General features: G+C 40.5%; 1 protein-coding gene across 1 annotated transcript in view; it reads left to right on the top strand.

Annotated features, from left to right (window-relative positions):
* Positions 1-472: 472 nt before the first annotated feature.
* Positions 473-16,008, top strand: part of TIAM2 (T-cell lymphoma invasion and metastasis 2) — a 166,306-nt gene continuing 150,770 nt past the window's right edge. Inside the window, exon 1 of the mRNA XM_018561444.1 lies at positions 473-554. The gene's annotated coding sequence lies outside the window, so the exon portion shown is untranslated. The remainder of the gene's footprint in view (positions 555-16,008) is intronic.

Below are 16,008 nucleotides of genomic sequence, written 5' to 3'. Positions count from 1 at the left end.
GCAGAGGTGTTTAATGACAGCCCTGTCCCTGGACCTATGCAGAATAAGTGTTTTGTAGCCAAGCATCCCCAGCAGGCACAGTACTCGCGTTTGTCTTTTACTACTTTTAAATAGATCTAGGGGCTACATGGAAGCGAACGACCGTTCATTGAGCAAATTCAGTACCGCACTAGCCTTCTTTTAGCAGCCTCGTGGTAATTTTGGAATGCAGGGTCAAACAACAAGCTCAGTCATTGGAGTATTCCCCGGTGACTCCCAGATTGTGTGCCAGGTCATCCAGGCTAATCACTTTGAGTGCTTTGTGGAAAACTGCTGTTAGTTAAGGCTGCATCATACTGTTCCAACAGAGGAAAAAAACATGAATACGGTGAGGGGTGTAGTTAGCAGACAGAAATGCATTCAGGACAACCCAATTCTCATTTTAGCTCTTAACGTCTACATCCTTGAACATTTGTGAGTTGTACTTTCTCTTGGTTTGAAAGTAGAAGACAAGCACGGAGTTTAGTAGAACTGTCTTCATTCAAGCCTTGGTGTCTTTCATCTTCTGCCAGATGGTGAGTTTTCACAGACAGCATTTGATGATATCCTTGCCTTTAATTTTACCAAAAGAGTTTGTGACGTGAGCGTCTTTTAGCCTTATGTTAGTCGTTTTGAAAATACTATTGCCGACACATTTACAAAAAGATATTGAAGTGTTTGAATATATACAAATCTAGAAGCTTGCAGTGTTTCTGTGCTGGTAGAACTAAAGGCAGTTCTGTGTCTGTTGCTTGGGTAGTATGATGTATGAAGTGCCGAAGGTCCAGTTGTTAAAGGAAATGTAATGGGGATAAAATAACTATTTCCCCAGTTTTGTTTGCAATGGCTGTACCAATGGGAAAGTTAAAGTGGAACTGTAGTTTTTTTTATTGTGCTTTATATACATACACACGAAAGAGACCTGCTTACTATTAAAAATAATATCAGTAAAGGTTATCCATGGTCAAAAACTAAAAGTAAATGTGTTTTTCTCTGTTGAATTTACCTAAGTGCCATCCTCCTAATAACCATATAGATTTAGATGTTTGTAAATGTAATTATTGAGGATGCCCATAGGATGTACTTCGTCAATGCACTTCCTTGTGTCACAACTCACAGAGCCTGATTTCTAAAGTACAACTCGGCGTCTGAACAATATAACATTATCATTTGCTTGCTGGAAACAATGCATGATGGGATATGTAGTCTTAAGAAATTGAGATTACATCACATCAAGCAGCAGGGAAAGAGATGCAAAGCAGACTGGGAATCCAGGAAGTTGTTGAAAGTGATGGGCAGACGGAAGGCAGCACTTTGATTGCATTATTAAAAACAACTCTAGTATGTATTCCTATTACAGTGCTGATGTTACAACAGGATAGTATGTGTTATGACTTAGAACTCCCTTAACTCTGGGTACCAGTCTTTTAATATGTGTCCATGTGTGTTTTTCTTTTAGCTTTGCACGCTTTCAAAACATAGCTTGCGCTGCTTTTCCACCGACAAGCCGATACTAACGTAGGTGTCCTGTGTCTGCCCCCTGTGTATGCCTTGTCAATTCATAAAATACAGCACTTGGTGCGGCTGCAACTAGGAAATAGGCCACATAACACTGAATTCCAAATGTCAAGGATTTATTAGAAGAATGGAAGAGGGGAATTTATCAAAACTGGAGCAGACAGAATCTGGAGCAGTTGCCCACGGCAACCAATCAGCTTCTCTCTTTCATTTTCAAATCTGCAGGTTTTCTATGGTCAGATGGATAAAGTGCAACAGATTCCTCCATCTACGCTAAACTGTGTGGATGAAGGAAGCTCCCACTGGGCCAAGCTTCAGTATCTTGCTAGTCGGCCCCGATGGCTCTCAAAATACCTGAACAATCTGATTGGATGCAGGCATTCTTCAAGTATTTTGAGCGGCGCTGATTACCAAGATACTGAGGCTTGGCCCTGTGAGAGATTCCTCCATCCACAAAGTTTAGCATAGATGGGGGAATCTGTTGCACTTTTTCCATCTGACCATAGAAAATCTATAGGTGTATGGCCAGCTTGAGTCATAGAGACCTCTACAACGTGTGCTGTGGCTGCAGCGACATCACAAGCTGTGTTTTAATGTGTTAATGCATTAACACCTTTCCTCTTTGTATAGTTTGTAATTATTTATGGACTGGAGGCAGCCATATTTGCTTATTACATATGCAAGCTCTGTTTTTCCTGCTTAGCAGTGCATTTTTGAGGACCTTATGTCAATGGTTTCCATGCTTGTCTGCAGCATGACTGTAGGCATAGTGGAGGGGGCAGCTTAGATTGACTGTTATTGTGACCCCTAGGAATTGCTGAACTATAAACAAAACTCATACTCTTAGCACTTACTCTTATACTCATGACACTTAGCTGACAAAGCCATTCATGATTGTACATATGTCTGTGAGGGTGGTGTCTTATGGCGTTTTTCAAATCCAACCACTCTTAGATACCATTAGGCACACTTTACAGCTAGGGGTGTATAGGGGTATAGGCAGGACTGTTAGTTCTGCATGCCAGAGTCTCCAGCAAGGAGAACAGCGAACAGTAGTACATCTCCTAAGACCAGCAGTCAGCGGCAGCAGCACCTTAGATCTCACACTGCAGATATATAGAAATTAAGCTGTAGTCACGGGAGTGCCTATGCACACTCACATACCAGGACGTGCACTGCTATTTTTCAGGAGGAATTCCAGATAAAGGGTACATTTTTGGGGTCTTTCTTAGGTACAATTAACATATAACATAGGAAATCGTCACTTTCTGGGTTCAGTTCCACTTTAAAGTAGAAGTTGAGTTTTGTTCTAAAACCCCTTAATGGGTTCCCATCTACTCCTGTTTATTATGACCTCATACAGACATCTATGCAGAGTGGCCCTCCACTGAGCCAGGCAGTGTTCAAAAATGTTTTTGGAGTGGAGATCCTGGCTGCATTGAATAGACATAACAACGGGTTGTATGGGAATAAATTGGAGAGCTGAGATGAAAAATGGAAGTTCATATGTACAGTAAGTGGGGTAAAATAACACTCATACAAATAGAATGCCAATATGATTATTATTCTACAAAGACTTTAGGGTTTCACTGACTTGGGTAGCCACTGGTTATAGCCTACAGTTCCAGTCATGTACTAATTTTACCATGTTATGCTTTTGCATAATGAAGTTTCATTTGTTGCTATCTGTATCTCATAGCTGTATATGAGAAATATATGAAACCTGAATTGTTTGTTATGAAGTATGCTTTTTTCCTTTTAATAAATGCTCTGTTTAGTATCGGCATCAGTATGAAATGTATCGTTTTAGCCCTCTCTCAAAACCAGCATCTTATTTTTTCCTACAATGCTTGGTGATTCAGCTACTGAATCAGTTACATGCTGTTGCTATGCAGGACCTGGCACAAGAAATTGGCAACTAATGCTCCTACCACACACGCTGGCGCACACACTCACATACACACACTTCCTGACCGGCTACCACATGTGCAAACATCCAAAAGTGCAAGCATGTTTTTTTTTAGATTTTGGAAATTGACTTCTGGTCAGAATATATGAATTTTTTAAAGTACATCCTGCACTCATTGATTTATTCATACAAACAACCTCAAGTTAGCAAGCCTCTGGTATTCGTACTGCTTAAAAAAGCCTCCCCCTCTTTCTAGCAAATTACATATTTTCAGTTCTACTTGGTGAATTTAAATGTGATTTTCCCCAGCTACAGCATCTGCCTTACTTTAGGTATCAAAATTTGGATTTTATTATTACACTTAAAAGAGAACTATGAGGTGAGTGATTTACACTCAACCTCATAGTTCGAGACGATGTGTGACAATGAAACTTTTATAGGTCGACTCTATAGATCGGGAAGTCAGCTAACGCATACTGTCGCTCGCTCACTTCCCGATCGTCCCCCCGCGTGGATTCCCTCCCTCCCCGCTCTGATCCTCCAGTGGTGGGTGGAGGAACGAACAGGAGAGGGGGTGGGTAAAGCTGGCTCTGCATTTAGATAGGCAGAGCCCACTGTCACTCACGCAGCTGGGTGGATCTCGACAGCATTGCCGTGATCCGGCCCAGCTGCGGCGATCTCGATATGTAGTGAGCAATAGCTAGCTATATTCTGAGCTTTGGGTCACAGGAGGACGCTAGAATATGTCCTTAAGAGAACTATGGGATAAAAAGGTTACCCCATAGTTTTAAAATATACAAATGTTGAGATCCCTTAAAGCTGAATTCCAAACAGATAAAATACATATATTGGAGCTGTTTCACCTGCCAAAGGATTTGTATTTTTGTCCATCCAGTCCTGAGATTTTACAGCTCTGCCACACAATATAGCTGTGTCTGGCAGGAGATGTGATTTTTCTCTGCTGCAGTTAAGTAACACTAACAGGTCTTGTACCTCCCCCAGCCTGTGACTGGACAGTAAAAGGAGAAGCAACAGACTAATAAACTAATGTCATTGTTACTTTGCTCTCTCCTACTATTCACATGCGCCTTGTTAGCACAGGAGCTGATTGACTCCTTGTGCTGCTTCTCTCTCTCCTATACAAGATCTGCTGTACTGGGAATTGCAAGAGGCTGTTACCACATCAATTTCAGGTAGTTACCCTGCTTGCATTTAAAAAATAATTGAATGGTGTATTAACAAACTAAAGTTCAGCTATAAATGTAAAATTCAGTACATATAGTGAAGATAACCCAAACATACTACACGTGTGGTTTTGCTAGAAATTTGAATTATACCACTTACACTGTGTTTCCCTGTAAATTAGGATTAGACCCCATATAAACTAGGAAGCATTCCCCTTTCATTTGTCTAAAATACAGAATTGAGCGTAATAAATCATTATGAAGCCTCTGATAAAATGATATCTCTCTGAAATCACACATCAGAAGAGTGGGACGGTTTGAACATCATGGACTGTTACCGGCACTAGTATAGTAGATTTTACAAATTAGCTCCAACAATAACATGTAAAGAAATGCATTGTAATTACTAACAAATTAGTTTTTTTCTCTTCATGGCAAAACATTCTGTACACTGCCTGGCCCCCCAAAAAGTCACATGCTTTAATATTTTCTTTGCATTGGCCATGGCATAATAATATTTCACAACATGTTACATAACATAACCATCCAGAGTTGATGGGAAAGTCAGATCACTGTGTAAAGTCTTTTCCAGCACATCCCAAAGATTCTCAATGGGGTTAAGGTCTGGACTCTGGTGGCCAATCCATATGTGAAAATGATGTCTCATGCTCCCTGAACCACTCTTTCACAATTTGTGCCCGATTAATCCTGGCATTGTCATCTTGGAATATGCCCAATGTGCCATCAGGCAGCCATCAGTATATTCAGGTAGACAGCTGACCTCATGTTTTGGGGACATAACATTGCTGCACCTTAACTTAAGCAACCCCAGATCATAAAACTGCCCAAAATCCAGGTGATGACTTTTTGTTGGCCAGGCAGTGTATATAGGGATTGGTGCCAATCAATTTAAATGTACAATAATCCCCCTGATCAATACATTTTCATTACACAATTATTGCTTAAGAGCAGTCTTGTGACAATGAGTATGCCCTCATTCACACGGGTACCAGACGGCCCGTACATATCTGGCCGTATCGAGCCGCTCCCGGGAAGGACGGTTACTGTGTGTGATTACACTCAGCAGCCTATTCTTCTCTAAAGGAGTACGCGGCCGTACGCCCCCGTACACTCACCCGAACTGTGCGTCCGTACGGGTGCGGGTGTCCCTGCTCCGACGCAGACAGGATCCATCCTGTCTGTGTACGAGCACGGCCAACCGCACCCGCACGGACGTGCAGTTTGGGTTAGCGTAGGGCAACCGCGTACTCCTATAGAGGAGAACAGGCTGCTGCCTGTAATCATTCACAGCACCTGTCCTTCCCGGGAGCGGCTCGATACGGCCGCGCATGCAGCACAGATCTGTACAGGCCGGCTGGTATCCGTGTGAATGAGGGCTAAATGTTAAAAAACAATATTTTCAAATTTTGGTGGCCAGAATAACAAGTGGGTAATACCAATAATGGCTAACTGTGGTGGATATTATAGTACAAGGCCCTTTTATTCGGTTTTAATAAACAGGAAATATATAAAGCAGACAGTTCCTTTGAAGTGCACATTTCAAAAGAGAGGCTAATTGGTAGAAAAAATACAGTATGTGCACTTCCATCATAAATCCAAAAAATAAGGAGTTTAAGGAGTTATATATAAATAATAAAAAGAATGAAATAAAACATTGTCTGAAAACCTTGTAAACTGTAAATAAAATGCAGTTGGCCACAAACCATCATAACAGCTCTCTAGCTGCCGAACATCTGCAATATTCCTTGTGCTGAGAAAGCTTTAATCTATGTTCCATTGTGGAACTAGAAGCCTGCAGCAGTGTGGGCTCCTAGCTCTGACAGCACAATGTTAACAAACAAACCTTGCAGGCTGCAGTTGTCAATCTCTGTGCAGTTGCTTTGCACGGAAAATAATTTACATTTTTCCAGTATAGCATCAAAAAATGAATACCGTATATATATTATGTTATTATTATAATTATTATTACTATTATTGTGGTTCACATTTTTGTCGATTTGCCTATAGCAGCAAATATAAACAAGATATTTATTTAAACATTTTTCCAAATAAAAGCCTTATATGGCCTTAAAAACACTTACACATATTTAGTTAGGTTATTACTATTATTGTGGTTCACATTTTTGTCCATTTGCCAGCCTACAGCAGCAAATATAAACAAGATATTTATTAAAACATTTTTCCAAATAAAAGCCTTATATGTCCTTAAAAACACTTATTTAGTTAGGAAAATTAGACAAAGAGGCTGATTTATAACATCTTCTGCCCAGCATGGCAAATGCTGTTCACATGGCACTGCCGCTCTAAAAGGCGCTGAGAAGCATAGGTTACTCCAATGTTTCTTAGCACCATAAAGTGGCTGTAGTGCTGTGTGAACAGCATTTGCCCAGCTTTACGCTGGGCAGAAGATGTATAAATCAGCCCCATAGAGTTATTGTCAAGTTACCCAGTTCATACAGACAAAGCTACATTTTGTCTTCATCCTTTCAGAACAGTATAGGTTTTTATTTGATGGCTGCCTACACGTGTAGCCATCATAATATCACATTTTTATCCTGACGGTTCAGTATTTAACCCTGTATGTTTAAACTTTGATGTTTTCAAAGGCTTGAAAGTCAGGGTGTGAAATATTTTAAAGGCTCATGGCTTTGCTCCTACATTTTCTCCATTAATTGACAACATTTGATCAATCTGCGCTTTAGGATAAATAAAATGTGTACCAAATATATATAAAGTTAAAAGCTGCTATGCTAAAAAGCAGTAACCCTAACCCTAAGCTTCTGCAAATCTGATGTAAAATATGCACAGCGCTGAATTTTTCTAATTGCTGGATATTTCCCCAAAGATTTCTATGAGCATAACATCTTGTAAAGCCATATAAAGGTGCACATCTATAGGATCCTAAGAGATTCTTAGACTTTCTAGAAAAGGTATGGGGGCACTGTGTCATTTACACACATCTTGAAAAAAATGATTGGGAGACGCCAAATCCTTTTCAGCATTTGCATAAACCTCACAGTTGAAACGCTTATTATAGCATAATTTCTGGAGGACGCCCCCTCACTTAAAAAAATTACATCTGAAAGGAGAAACCTTTGATTGGGAATAGGACTAACAATGTCGGTAATCATTAGGCGATGAGCTCATCTTTTGTCATTGTAATTAACAAAACATCTGCCCGAGTATGGGAGAACTTACACACTGCAGGTGAGCTTCTAAAATCTGAAAATCACAATTGGGCTTATGCAAGAATCAAAGTCATTAGTCTTATATTATAAAAAATGTGCAAGCTTAATTATGAAACATCTCAACTGTGGGGCTCGGTTTTTTTAATTCTAATTTGCTCCCTTAGAAGCTGGGAGGCATTGTGTGAGCTCAGGCAGTTGACAGAACAGCCAGAACTTCTAACATGACCCACTTCATAAGGTACAAAATACTGCTCCCTTGCACTTGCAAAGGATTTGCGTTACTGTCTTCTCTCTAGCCATACTCCGCCATGTGTACTGCTCATCCACAGGAATGTATGGGGCTGCAGGGTATGTGCACACTGAGAAGTGGGACCTTTACCTTGAAAAGGTCGCACAGGCATGCAAGGCATTTGGCTCGGCTGTTCTGCTCGGTCCCTCAGAGGTACCGAGCAGAACAGAAAAAGAGTGAAAAAAGTAAAAAAAGTAAATAGCAAACGATTGTGCGGATCTAGCAGTGACAGCTAGCTCCGCTCCCGCCCTCTGCTGATGGACCTGATGGGGAACTGCAGCAGAGGGCGGGTACAATGCTAGTTTACTATTGGCTATTGCAAATTGAAATAGCCAATAGTAATGTCCCAATGCTTTTCAATGGGAATGTATTTTTTTTTTTTCTATTCTGACATCGCGTGTCAGAATAAAGAAAAAAAGACACAGCGGTGTTTCTCTCCTGGGCGGCCGGGAGCAGGAGACTCCCGGGGCGCCAGGGAGAGTTTGCTGTTTGGAGATCAGTGTCCCCGGTTAGCAGGTAACCAGGGGCGCTGATCTCTCTAAAAGTGGCCGGAGCCAGCCGTAAGAGCACGACTAGCTCCGCCCAGCTGTCAGAAGCAGGCTGTCGGCCAGCCGCTCGGCCAGCTTCAGCTTTCAGCACGACTCAGCCGAGCCGATGCATATGCGTTCGGCTCTGCTGACCGCTCGGCCATGATCGGGAGCTGTACGGGCTATTGTGAATAGCCCGTACAGCACCCCTTCGGTTCTACTGAACCGAAGGGGTCCTGGGGCCGAAGCTAGCCGAAGGATCGGCCGAAGCTACGGCCAGATCCTTCGTCAGCTTCGTGAATAGACCCCTTAGAGAAACTTCCCATGCAAAATTCCCTTGCACAGTGAACAACATATTTATTTGCCTTTAGTAAATCAACCCCGTTATGTGGAAGCACATTAGGGAAAGCTGTTTGTTATTTGGAGAGACAGTATTTTGGTATGCAGCAAGTAGTATCACACAGTGTGCAAGAAACCAAGACATCCTGCCTTCATGGAGGGGTGTGTTCTGACTAAACTTGTCCGAGTTTTTTCATGCGCTAAGATTTTGACAGCTCTAGTTTTTTAGAGTTTCTGGTCTGCAGAAGCATGTTTATTCCTCAATTTCAGTGATTCACCTACAGTGTCAAATTCCTCCCAGCCCCTGAAAGGTATGCTAATCCAAGCCGCTTCTCTGATATGATAAGAGTCATATTTTCTTCTGATATCTATACTGTATAGTGACAACATATTCTGGTCACTTTACAAAGAGCATGAAATAATTTACATATTTACATCTATCCTTTCCTGTGCAGAAACTTTAATCTTACATGATAAAACTGGCCACCCAGGTAGTAGTCTATGTTCAGAAGGGAATATATTACAGTAAAAAATGGTTTATAAAATAGATTGTAAGGCATGTGATCAGCTTTTCAGTCTGCTTAGACCTAATGAAAATGTGTATTACAGAAACCCCGGCAGGGCGTGTGATGTGTAGCGAAGTATGTCAATTCTAAATATATGCTAAAGTGTTGTTTCCTTCCTAATACACTTTTGTATTCACTCATACCAGTTTCCTGCTTTTTTCAGTGTAGGTTTTAACCACCCAGATATTAGTAATAAAAAAAACATGTCAGGTGCAGTTTGTATTGGGATTTTGATCATATATATTTTTTTTTTAATATGGTAGAATAAAAGAAATGCAAAATTACAAAAACAAAAAAAGATTTAGGCGGTGGATTATGACACCGAGATCTTCGCTCAGGAGAGAGTCAGCTTTTGGTGCCAATAGTTTTAGCATTCAGCAATGCAATTTTGGGTTTGTAGAGGGTCATTTATTCTTTGGGGCTATGTTAAAGCCAAAAATGTTAATTTATAATTTTTTTTGCATTGGAGCCAGTAAGCATTGCAAATGTAGTTAGTGAATTGCGGGTGCAATGTTTTGGCTCCTGCAGACTCTTCCTCCAGCCCTTGTCCATACCGAGGTACGGGCTTTCAGTTACAGGGACGGAGTATGAATGGACTGACGGTGATGTCACCACTCCATTCAGAACTGCAAGTTCCTTTACCACTGTGGAATTGTGGGATGAAGAATGCCATGATTAAGATAAATGGGGCTGTGGGGGAGGGGGGTAGTTTGGTGGAGTGGGGCTGGGGATGTAGCCCCATGCATCCGGAATTTGGGTGTAACGTGGTATTAAAAGTGCTTTTTGTTAAACAGGGTGGGTTCACACCAGATGCGTTAGGGTTGCACTGGCTGTTTTTTTCCAGCTCAGCCCTTGTCACAGATGGGCTCAGTGCACACCACCACAATGCACAGGCATTGCAGTGGTGTGCACTGAAAAAATTTACTGCATGCAGTACTTTTTTTCAGCTCAGCGAGATGCGACGTTGTACAACCGCCTCACAACATGCTGTGTCCATAGAACTTAATGAAATGTCACTTGTGATATTTCAATAAAGTTCCCCAAAAAAGAATTAAACATTGCGATGTGCTGGACTGCTGTGCCATGTAGCTGATGTGACTGGGCCCCTTAAGGATCAAGTGTTATGATTAGTGTGTAGTGGGTAAAGTGAACTTCACAAATATGAGCAATTTATACTGAGATAAAAAAAAAACTCTGGGCAGAAGAAAACTTAACCCTTGCAGTGGGGCTACCCCCACACTCCCAGGCTTAAGTGCTCTTTTTTGTCTACGGTCTAAAATAACAAAGAAATACTGACCCGAATCTCTGGCCTGCCTGGCTACTAGAACAGTCCTACAGCCTCTCTTTCCCTGTGCTCCGGTGATGGAATGTCACTCGTCATCCTCATATCTAATACACGTATTGGACGTGATTACTCATGGGTTCTTAGGCCACAGGAGTAGAGGGGGAGAGAAGCTGAAGGGACCAGTGTAGCCGTCAGGCAGGTCCATTACAAATGGCATTATCGAATGTTCTAATGAGATTTTCATTTGAATTTTTGCACAAAAATCTACCAGTGTCTACACAGACAAAATCTGCAATAGTGAGAGAATACATATCAAACAATGTGCTAATATAGGTTAAAACATGCACTTTATTGTGATTAGTTATTACAAAGAAAGATTAAAACCACATTGACGAAAACACACTCTGCCTGGTGTAATGTACCTTTCACCTGCTTTGTACTGTTTGTTTTTTTTCATCAACAATTGAAAGTGTTATGTTCTTTTTGTTTCCACTGATCAGTCTGTTCTTGAAATGAAAAGATTGTTTACTGCTGGATAAAGATCTGTTTGTACCTATTTTTGGAGCATGCAAATATAGGAACCTTTTGTATATTCTTGAAATCTGTCTCTATTTTTCCACTATAGAAATAGAAAGATTTTATTCCTTCATTTGAAATGTTATATTTTTACTAAGCAGCAGTTTTCCAATCAACATATAAGATATTTCTCTGTGGTAATACATGCTTAGTTGTATTAATTATGTCATATAATTGAAGTGACATGAGTAAGCCTTGTGAAATATAAGAGTTTTGGAGCACTCAGAGTGTAGCATTCTGTGCTTTGAGTGAGTTTTCATCAAGACAGCCTCTTTGAAAGGTAACTCCACTTTAAAAAATACCAATGAAAAAAGAATAATAGACCATATGTAATTGCTGCACAAGCCATTTTATATTTTAATGTTATAAAAAATTACCCGTCCATTTAAAACTGCAACTTCTGTAGTTTTCTAAAGCTGTCAAAAAATTCATTGCAATATGGCGATCTGAAAGCATTCTGTACACACTTGATGTACAGAACGCCCCCAGAAATGTCATTCCTGCTTTTGTGATTGGCTGACTGATTTTCTCAGAAGTCTGCACTAAGATACAAGTAACATTTTCGGAATCCCCTTTTATTTTTTGGTGAGATACTCCCCAGGCTATGTTCACACCGTGTCTGAACCAGATCTGGAGCACATCTGCAAATGCAGTGAAGTGCATTTTTGCCTAGTTTTTGCTGCGATTTTGCCGTGTTCTGGTGCAGGTTAGGTGCAGTGCATTTGCATGCATTTTTATGCTTTTACATGTGTTACAGTGTGGTCCGGACAAGAGAAAATTAGACGAGCAGTATTTTTTTTTTTGTCTGGACCAGAACGGACTGCGCTGGTGTGAACAGAGCCCAGAAATACCATAGGGATACATCGGGATGCTTTTTTGGTCCGGGAGCAAACTGTTCTGGTCTGGACATGATATGAATAAGCCCTAAGGGCTTGTTTGCGCCTTCACCAGACCAGATCTAGATGCTTTTTTGCAAATGCAGTTGCATGCGTTTTTGACCCGTTCAAGTGCTTTTTGTATTTTTTAGTATGCAGATTATGTCTCTGAGTTCATTTCCTGCTCCTTCTCAGCTTTTCACGTGTTTGTGACGTTCGCAGGAACACAAGAGTTGTGCAAACATGGAGCCATGGAATGCAGGCATTGTCTTGGCACTGTTTGTGATAATCCTGGCTGTTTTGGGTCATAAAGCTCAGGACATTCTTGTGCGTAGGTGACAAACCTATCTGTGTCCACATGTTTGTCCACCATGTTTTCAGGGCACAGAGGACACAGCCAACGTCACCAATGTGCAGGTGAAAACACCCCTTTTCGATAAAGGAAGTGCCCAGTGTTGATTAGGTTATCAAAGGTGACCAGTAGTTTTATTTTTTACTTGCGCGTGTTCATGCGCGTTTATATGCATTTTGTCGCGTTCCAGACCAGAAACAAATTGTGCCTGCAGTACTTTTTTTGAAAGCACTTGTGGGAACTTCAGCCCTAAAATACCATAGGAATACATGGGGATATGTTTCTGGTGCTTTTAAAAAACTTTATAGTCTGGTTCTGGTCTGGTGATGGTGGAATCAAGCTTAAAGGTTAATTACTACTAAAGGAATGTTGATACATCAGCTTTCCTCATTACAGCACAGAAAGTCCACCTGATTATAATGAACCCTGACCCCCTTATTCAGGAATAGGTTTGTAAAAGGGATGCTGGAACATGCAGCTATTTCACCAAAACAGAAACAGGTCAGAATCTGCAAAAAGTTTGTTAAAATCCTTGCAATGTACTTTAATCACCTGAAGGAGAAGGGCTTTTTCTCTGCACAAGCAGAGTTACTCTTCAAGCTATAAAATATTGCTGCTGTGTAGCACTCCTTAAGTATATTTATCTTACATGTAGACTGTATCAGTTCCAGCATTCCCATGACTTCCTTGATTTATTATAATGTAGACCGGATGCACATTTCCTTTATGACCTGGGCAGCCCTGAAAGCTTCTAGATTAGCGATAACAATTTCTTCCTATAATTCTCTGTGTTTGGTGGTGAGGTAGGAACTCTGTAGAGTCAAATAAATACTTACAAAATGGATCTTATAAATACCTTGTTAGCTACCCATATAATTAAGATGTGAGCCTACTATTAAAATGTATTAAAATGTATGCTACTAGTCATTCAGTAGTGAAAATGTCAGCATTACCAAAGTAAGATAAAATAAAGTTCCTTGTACTTGCCATATTAAAAAAATATGTTTTGGCATATACAGCCAAGATCACATGTCATTTGTACATCAGTCAAACATAATTACTTCCTGTTTATAAAGCTGAGCTGATAGAAAACTGTTCCTGTGACAGCTTTCTAAGAATTCCTTTCACTTTGGAAAGATTTTCTCTCATTTCCTGTTGCGACTTGAAAAGTAAATCTCCCCAGTGGGACACAGGCAGCAAAATGAAAAAAACTGCTACTACTCTAAGAGAAAAAAAAAACTTTGACTTTACATACACTCTAAAAGCATCATTTTTATTTTAGTTTTTATCAGTTCTAATTAAAAGAAAAAGACACAGAATGATTTCTGCTTGTACCAGAATGATGTACATGTTATTTATCAGTGGCGGGGTGGGTTGTGGGTAGGGATGTACCGATACCAAGTACAGTACTCGGTACAAGTACAAGTACAGATACTTTTCGAGCTCCAAGACTAGACTAGAGAAAAATTCAAAAGTTAGGAGGCAGTTGTCATTTGTAAGGAGCACACGGAGCTCCTGGGATTTGTACATCTCTGTTTTATTGTATGATTTTGTTTTTATAAATATAAATAAAGGGATGCACAGATACCAGTTTTGTGAGTAGAAGTACTGGTACTTGCCCAAGTACTTACGAGTATCGGCATTGGTACTCGAAAAGTATCGGTGCAACCCTAGTTGTGGGTAAGGTAAAAATATTTTTGTAGAAATAAACTACTGGAGAGAGTCCAGAGAAGAGCAACTAAACTAATTAAGGGGATGGAGGACCTTAGCTATGAGTCAAGGTTGCTAAATTTAGACCTGTTTACGCTAGAGGTGAGAAGATTAAGAGGGGACATGATTTTAATGTACAAAATATTTAGTGGTGATGGCAACATCAGCAATAAACTTTTTACTGTAAACTCCCTAACAAAAACTAGAGGCCACCACCTAAAATTGGTGGAGAAAACATTTAACCACAAAGGGCGTAGGGGATTCTTTTCTGTCAGAGTGGTTAGATTTTGGAACTCTCTGCCATGAGCAGTGGTATCAGCAGAGAGTATCGAATCATTCAAAAATCAATTAGATACCTTCCACATAGACCATAACATGCAGGGGTACAGGTACTCTTAAACCTAAGACCACACAGGGACACATAAACACACATGCATGCACTACACAAACAGACACACAAAGGTTGATCTTGATGGATCTGTGTCTTTATTCAACCTCAAATACTATGTAACTATAAGAGGAAAGTATAGTTACAGTAGCTGATTTTTAGTCAGACTATGGGCTATGAATAAGACTTCTAGGATAAAGTTTTTGTTATATTTATCTGGCAGTGTATTGGCAAGCATACCTAATATAGAGACCTTTGGGTTTAAGGAAGTGAAAGTACCCATAGAGGGGAATTTATCAAAGCTGGAGCAGACAAAGTCTGGAGCAGTATCCCAGGGCAACCAATCAGCTTTTCTCTTCAGTTTATTCAGTTAAGATTTGAAAATCAAAGATAGAAGCTGCTTGGTTGCCATGCACTGCTGCTCCAGATTTTGTCTGCTCCAGCTTTGATGAATTCCCCTCAGTGTGTTTTCTTGCATGCAGTTTTCATCTGTTTCTTTGTGATAACTAATCACAATAAAGTGCATGTTTTAACCTGTATTAGCACATTCTTTGATATGTATTCTCTAGTTATTGCAGATTTTGTCAGTATACACACGGTATACACTGGTAGATTTTTGTACGGTCTCTGCAGCTTCTCTGCCCCTCTACTCCTGCGATCTAAGAACCTGTGAGTAATCACTTGTCTGCTCCAGTTTTGATAAATTCCCCTCATAATATCTAACCTCTATGCTCTTAGTACACAATAAAAAAGTAAAAATAAATAAATAGAAAACGATTGTGCAGAGCTAGCAATGACAGCTAGCTCCGCCCAACAGTTTTCTATTGGCCGACGGTTCTGCTGCAGTCAAAAAAAAGAAGAAAAAAACCTCTCCCGGGCGCTCTGGGAGTCTCCCGCTACCGGCCGCCCAGGAAACACTGCTTTTTCTTTTTTTTCTTTATTCTGACACGGAGCTGTGTCAGAATAGAAAAAAAAATAAAAACATTTTGCCCATAGGAATGCATTGCTAGATTCCTATTGGCTATTGCAAATCCCTCTATTGATGGACCTGATGGAGAACTGCAGCAGAGGGCGGGTGCAATGCTAGCTTACTATTGGCTATTGCAAATTGAAATAGCCAATAGGAATCTAGCAATGCATTCCTGTGGGCAAAATTTTTGAATGTTTTTTTCTATTCTGACACGGCTCTGTGTCAGAAGTTACGGGCTATAGTGAATAGCCCGTACAGCAGCCCTTTGATTCTACTAAACGAAGGGGTCCTGG

Source organism: Nanorana parkeri, unplaced genomic scaffold (assembly GCF_000935625.1).
Source record: "Nanorana parkeri isolate BGI_ZX_2015 unplaced genomic scaffold, ASM93562v1 scaffold524, whole genome shotgun sequence".
NCBI classification, from domain to species: domain Eukaryota; kingdom Metazoa; phylum Chordata; class Amphibia; order Anura; family Dicroglossidae; genus Nanorana; species Nanorana parkeri.
Note: the sequence above shows the minus strand (reverse complement) of the source record. Positions and strands in the feature narration are given on the sequence as shown.